Raw genomic sequence first — 7640 nt, forward strand, 5'->3', positions numbered from 1 at the left:
TTGTGCTACTAATGTACAAGTAGAATTTACAATGAATTAGTAACATGCACATGCTTGATGCTTGTGACTCGATATGATTGAGTTGTGAAGTTAACATTTAAAAGATATTAGAACTAATTTGATAATTTTTTTAATGAAAGTCGCAAGTAGTGATAATAAATGATTGCATGCGAAGTAATCATAGATTTGGTACATCTGAGAGATTGGGATATGATCGAAGATGATTTTTTGAATGATGTAAAACTATAATAACTAAATGACAGTGAGTTGTGAGAGATTGTGTAAATTGCAATATCTAAATTCACAATTTTGAATTAGATAGGCTTGATTGAGAGATACTTCGCTAGGGGAACGTAAGTTCTTAATCATAGCTTAAACACGAACTTGATCTTGGAGGACTACGAGGGATTATGAGGTGTAAATAGTCGAGCAAAATCGAAGAATCAATCAATTGATATTTGTCTAAGTTAATTGGGATGCTTAGTATATGGCTTGCTCAAATTGAATTTTGTACTCAAGCTTAAACTTGATCCTTGTTTAATTTGAGTCGATTGGAATGTTGATGGAGCCCACTCATATGACCGGTGGATGCAAGGACGGATCCAAAAATTAGAGGTGAGTTAAGCGTTGGGTATGAAAAAAAATAGACTGTCATGGACTAAATAAAAAATTTACATAGATTATTGTACTTCTTTAATTGTATTATTAAAGAAGAACAATTGAGCATAAGCAAGATTGGGCTAGAGTCTAAGATAGTCATTACATGGATCCACCCTGGTTGGATAAGAAAAACTTGTGAAGAATTCTACCGAAAGAGATTAAGAAAGAGCAAGAACGGATAGATTGAAGAATTTTTGATATTAAATTATGTACATGAAAATCATTGTTATTTATATAATTATTCCCTACTTATTTATGGAATGAAATACAATCAAATTAAATCTGTCCAAATCTGCATCTGTCCATGATAAAATCTGCCCAATCTACATCAATTCAAATCTGCTCATAATATCTAATCAAATCAAAATATCCATATTTATAATATATTTTACAACACTCCCCTCAAGTTAGATTGTACATATTGTGCATGCTCAACTTGTCACATAGTTCTTCGAAGTTGATCCTTGAGAGAGCCTTTGTAAGTACCTCTGTGATTTGATATCATAAATGAATATACGAGAGTTCTACATATCCTTTTGCCAGATTTTCTGAAATAAAGTATCTGTCAATTTCTATGTGTTTCAGTCTATAATGGTGAACAGGATTCTTTGCAATGTTGATAACTGCTAAACTATCACATTGTAGTTTAACAACTTTATCTGTGATTATTCCGAGTTCTTTTAGGATTCTGTGAATCCATATTTCTTCACAAATTTCGAGTGCAAGACCTTTAAATTCCGCTTCAACATTACTTCTTGCAACCATAGATTATTTTGTCCTTCTCCATGTTACCAAATTACCCCAAACATATGTACAATAGTCTGAAGTCAATCGCCTATCTGTAAGATCCTCAATCCAGTCTGCATTTGAGTACACATGTATACCTCAATCTTTGTTCTTTCGAATTTGAAATAATAACCTTTTGCTTGAGGTACTCTTGAGGTATCTTAAGATTCTGCAGACAAAGTTCATGTGTTCTTCTGTAGGATTATTCATAAATTGACTTATCACACTGACGAGAAATTTAATATCGGGTCGTGTGTGGGATAGATAGATGAGGCATCCTATAAATCGTTAATATCTCCCCCTATCTACTAGTGCATAATCCTTTCCAGAGCCAATTTTGTTGGAGGGATCCATCGAAGTGTCCACAAACTTGCACCCAAGCATGTTTATTTCTTTTAGTAGATCCAACGTGTATTTCCATTGTGATAGAAATATTCGGTGTTTAGATTAAGTCAATTTCATGCCAAGAAAGAATTTTGGATTCCCAAGATTATATCAAATTACTAAGTGAGGAATCCCATTTAGATTTATGATTTCTTTCTCATTGTCATCAATGATGATGATATCATTAACATAGACAATAAGAATGATGATCTACCTTTCATGAGAGATTTTCACAAATAAGGTGTAATCTGTTTGACATTGAGTGTATCTATGCTTTGTCACAGAAGTAGCAAGCTTGTCAAACCATACCCTAGGAGATTACTTAAGACCATATAATGACTTGTGAAGCTTGTATACCTTGTTGTTATGGGTGCCCAGGCAAGGGGAATTTCCATGTAAATTTCTTCTTACAAGTCACCATTTAAATTTGCAATTTGTGTAAATGTCAATCCTTATTTGCAGCTAGAGAGAATAAAATTCTGATAGTGTTGAGCTTGGTCACTAGAGCAAAGGTTTTTGGTAATCGATGTCATAGGATTGTGAGAATCCCTTGGCTACAAGATGTGATTTTAGTCTTTCAACTGTACCATTAGCTTTGTGTTTGACTTTAAAAATCCATTTGCACCCAATTGTTTTCTTTCCCTTTGGTAGTTCACAAGCATACCATGTACTATTCTTTTGTAGGGCTTTTACTTCTTCATCAATAGTTTTTGTCCATTCAGGATGTTTGAGAGCTTTATCAATGGTGGTTGGAACCTAAATAGTATCAAAGGTGGCGACACACGCCCGATAATTTGGAGATAGTCCTTTATAAGAAATAAAGTTGAAGATGGGATGCATCATACAAGTTCTAACTCCCTTCCTTAAAGTAATTGGAATATCAAGGTTATCATCCACAAGTGAAGTAGATTCATGGTTGAGTATCATACCTGAGTGAATGTTTATGGCAGTTGGATCTGGTTTTGACTCTTGAACTGGTGTTGAATGTGTCTTTCATCTTCTGTATATACGAATATGCTTCACTATGGAAGGAGGTGATGCAAGTGAAGGAATAAGATGTGACACAAGGAGACTGGATAGAGGGTGAATGATATTAGGGTTTGATCCAAAATAGTGTGATGGATGATGATATTCACTCAGATTCTCCCTCTGAATATCAAAACTGAAATAGTATGGTTATTCAATGAAAGTAGCATTCATAGTGTTGTAGGTTTTCTTGATGACAGGTGAGTAGTATTTTGTAGCCTTTTTGGAATGGTGAGTAGTCGAGGAAAATATATTTGATGGATCTTAGATCAAGTATACTATGATTGTGATGATGGATGTGACATGTGAATCTTATACTTTTTGAGAATACGACGTATATTAACATTCAAATTAATACGGATGCCCTAAGTTCCATCCGTGGAAACTTCAACCTCGCAGTAACCTTATCGTCCTCTTACCGTGGTGACGAGGAGGGGACGACGAGGCAAGTGCGCACCTCCCCGACCACGCCGGCGAGCGTCTCCGAACTCCTCCGCCAACTTGGGGCGTCGGTGTCCCGCGGCGGCAACCAAAGGAGCGGTGACAGCCGTGGGGTGGAGGAAAAGCAAGGAAGGGAAGAAGAGAAGAGAGGACGGCGTCAGCAAGTGTGGGCGGCGGTGGCAGAAGATGAGGAAGAGGAGAAGAGGAAGCAGAGATGATGTCGGCGAAACAGGGGAGGCTGGCTGCGAGAATCGGGCGAATATTTAGGTTACGGTAGCTTTTATTGATTCCTTAATGGGTTTGGGTTTAAACCGTTAAGCTATTAATTCATCCACTAGTCAATTAAACCCACTAAACCTCCTAATCCTAAATGAATTAGGATTTAATTGATCAAACCGCATCCACATTAGGTTTATTTAATTAACCCCTCCTAAATTAAAGTTAAGGCTATTTAACTTTAGGTCTTCGACACTGTAGGTCTTTGACGTTTTCAAAAACTGGAAACTTCAACTATTGCCGTTTTCCTAAGTTAGTAAAATAATTTTTATATTTATATTTTTCTATTGTACATACTCTAATTTAATAATTTCTATTAACATAATTGAAAAAATTACCTTATATTCCGGTCAAGGAAAAAAAATTATTTGTAATGAAGGTGATCTCTCCTAACAGGCTAACACTAAGTACTTAATATTATCATAAAATGATGTAAATGGAAAATATTTATGCAATGTAAATTTTAGTTTATTTCAAATTATAATTTTAGTGCTTAAAAATATTATTTTAGAAAGTAATCAAGCCATAAATGCAAGTCTTGAATTCTTTAAAATTATAAAATATTTACTTTTAATTTGTTCTATAAAAGCACCAAATGTTAATATATGAGCATTACAACACCCAAATAGTAGTATAATTAATATGGAGGGATATTATAATACTCATACAATATGTTAATCATATATATATATATATATATATATATATATATATAAAAAGAGAAGATATATGCCTAAAGAATTAATAAAAAATTCAGTGATTTTGGAAAACTAATTACTGGAAATTGCCCTTTATAATTACAATTTAGATGAAATTACTTCACAAATTCAGGAAAATAATAATAATAAACTTAAATGGTATGTACAATATCATGCAGTAGCCCGCTCACGAGCTGGCACCGGCCTCACAGCCGCGCCGCCGTCGCCGTCGCTCCTCCGCAGTGTCATTTCCGTCCCCGCTCTCCCTGGAAACGGAGAATTGTTGGCGGCCGCTCCCCGTCGCAGGCCTCCATCTCCCTCCACGATTCCGCCGGCGTTGCCCCCTTTGATACCTCCCACTCAAACACCCGCCACACCTTCACCGACTTGTCCAAGCTCCCGCTGTACACGACATAGCGCGGCCCCAGCGGCGAAGCGACCGGGCCGTCCTCCTCCACCTCCATCGCTAGGCACTTGACCGGACCCTCGTGCCCCGTTAGCACCGCTAGCTTCGTGTGCCCCCGGCGCCGCCGGCTCTGCCCTTCTCCCTCCGCCACACGCACAGTGTCTTGTCGGCCGATCCGCTGACGACCAGCCTCCTCTTCGCCGCCAAGCACAACACCGCCATCCGATGCCCCCGGAGCTTCCCCCCGTGCGCCAGCTGCCTCCGCCACCCCTCCCACCACCAGTAGTTCACAGCGCCGTCCGACGACCCACAGTACACCACCCCGGCCGCCTCCGCCACCACCAACGCCGTCACGGCGCTCTCCTGCCGCCGCAGCACCTGCACCAGCACGTGCCTGGTGGCCCCTCCTCCACGCCCGGCCGACTCCCTCCGCCACACCTTCGCCGTCCCGTCGGCCGAGCCCGTGAACACCAGCCCACCGAACCCAGTCGCCACCGCGTTGATGGCGTCGTCGTGCGCCTTGATGGATTCCAAGCACTTGAAATCCGATATCCTCCACGCCTTAACGGTCCTATCCCACGATCCGGAATAAACGATGCCGGCCTCCTCGTCGAGGCTGAGGCAGGACACCGCATCGAAGTGGCGGAGCCACAGGGTTCTCCGGTGGCGCCGCACCTCGACGTAGTTCGACGGGTTAAAAGAACTCCTCAAGAAGTCCTTGAATCTGGGGAGCGTCCCGACTCGCTTATGCGAATAGGGGTTCTTAGCGGACGTCCGCCACACACGAATCTTACCGTCCTGGTGACCAGTAAAAATCCTGTCGCCGGCGATGACAATGGCCTTAACAAGACCGCTGCTGGACTTAAACCCGGACAACTCCCTTTGGCCCCTCCACACGCGGATGTTGCGACTCTCGGATCCGGTGTAGAGAAGCTCGCCGGTGGCAGCGAGGGAGTACACGTGACCTTCCTTGCGGACAAGGGTGCCAACGAGCCCGGTGTCGGTGGGGTCAGCGGAGGGGTCGGCGAGGAGGGGGAGGTGAGCCCACGGCGACTTGACGAACGGGGAGACGGCGTTGAGAGGGGTCCAGGGAGAGAAACCCAGAGGGGAGGCGGAGCCTCCAGAGATATTCCGGTCGGAGAAGTAGCCGGGGCTGGCGGCGGCGGAGGAAGGAGCAATGCCGCTGCCGGATGGGAACTCGTCCTCGGAGTGGACCATGGAGTCGGCGTCGAAGAGATCGGAAAGCTTCGATCTATGCGATTTCTCGCCCTTTGGATCTCTCATGGTCGATTCGGCGAACGGCTTCAAAAAGATCGGTGTCGGAATAATCTTGGGGACGAAGGAAGAAGAAAGGCAAAAGTTTCCAAAGCCGAAAGAGGAAACAAACGGTCGTATTAATAAGCGGAGAAGAAACGCATGGCGGTGCCACGTGGAGGGAAGTAGCTTCCATTGCACGGAACGCATTCGGACGCGGCGTGGAGAAGAACCGGTTGTTGTTGGCCGGCCGTGCCACGCGGACGTATCTGCAGCTGCGGCTCGCACTCGGATCGGATGTCTCCATCGTGGTAAGAAACACCTTTTTTCTCTTCTTCACGAAATCCACCTGGCAAGTAGGCGAAGGTTGACCAATCCAGATATCGTGGCGCCGGAATCATTCAGGTCTCTCTCCTGTTTTCACCGGAACAGGTTAGCGTAGCGACTAGTATAGGGTGACGTGTTGGGATTCTACTGGTTGACCGCTGTTTGAAGGATTGACCCGTATAATTGGTTAACACGTGGGCTTTAGAAGACGAGAATTAAGATATCGTAACAGTTATCGGAAGATAACGATACGATACACAGTTATATCGCACAAATCTAAGATAAAAAAAAACCTTAGGCCCCGAGCTATCGTAAGCATATCCCGAGTTACCTTTTGAATCTAAAACGGTGAAATTTCTAATTATAGAGCACTCTTCTTTCTAGATATAGGCCTTTTATTTCTTCTTCTAGTTCTATGTCGCTTTTTGCTTTATTTGATTGCGACCTATTGATCAGGTTGACGTGGATATCTAGACTAATGATTGAACCTCCTAGTCCCTCGTAGAAATATAAAATGAAATGAAAGTAAGTTTTAAAAACTTACGTTGGTAGACGTTTGTAAGGATTTTTTTTTAATATTTTTTAATTTATTTTGATAGTTGCTAAAAAATTTATATAGCATTGAATGGATTATAATATTTTTATGTAAAAAATAAAATCCATCATCCAGTGATCCGATACGATCACGATCGATAATATTCATTATATTTTATGTACAACGACTAGTATAATTTTTATCTAAAATAAAAGTCTCTATCACTGAAGCAACAAATTTCGTGACATTAGTAAACTATTCTTAATGCATTTTTTTAAAAAAATGGAAAACAATAAATTGTCATTAAATTAAAATAATTCGGTTGAGATGATATAATCGATCGTATGGGAAGAGATGGGGATTGAAATGAAATTAAATGAAGGAGGTGGGAAGAGGCAGTGATGCGGTAGATGTTCACATCCAAAGCAACCTTGTTCTGATGATTAAAGGTAGGAGGACATCCAGGTTGTCACTGAGGCATTTACGATTCAATCCTCAATTATGGCGTATTTATAGGAATTTTCCTTCAAATGGAGATCGCAATCAAAGGATACTGGGCATCTGGGTTGGCCGCTGCGTGCACTTCCCGATTTCCTGGTGGCCGGTGGGAAATTTCTGTGGGACCGAACCGATCATCCCAGGAATTGAGTCAATGCGACTAATTGAGATTATCATTTTTTTTTGTTATGATGATTAAAAGAGAAGTGCGATATATATTGCTGCCGTGGAGATGATAGAGGCATGTGGCAGGACTGGTGGACATAGGAGCCACGTGGCATAATCTAAAATTTGATTAATATAGACTCCACCTAATGTGTCGTTAATCTCCGACCGACTCAGTAGATTT

The 7640-nt window shown here is 41.5% G+C and overlaps 1 pseudogene; it reads right to left on the reverse strand.

The window, feature by feature from the left end:
• Positions 1-4442: 4442 nt before the first annotated feature.
• Positions 4443-6142, reverse strand: LOC141827674 (protein JINGUBANG-like; annotated as a pseudogene).
• Between the last annotated feature and the right edge of the window lie 1498 nt (positions 6143-7640).

Source organism: Curcuma longa, chromosome 4, assembly GCF_044706935.1.
Source record: "Curcuma longa cultivar G26 ecotype Majalengka, Jawa Barat chromosome 4, ITB_CL_G26_1.1, whole genome shotgun sequence".
NCBI lineage: Eukaryota > Viridiplantae > Streptophyta > Magnoliopsida > Zingiberales > Zingiberaceae > Curcuma > Curcuma longa.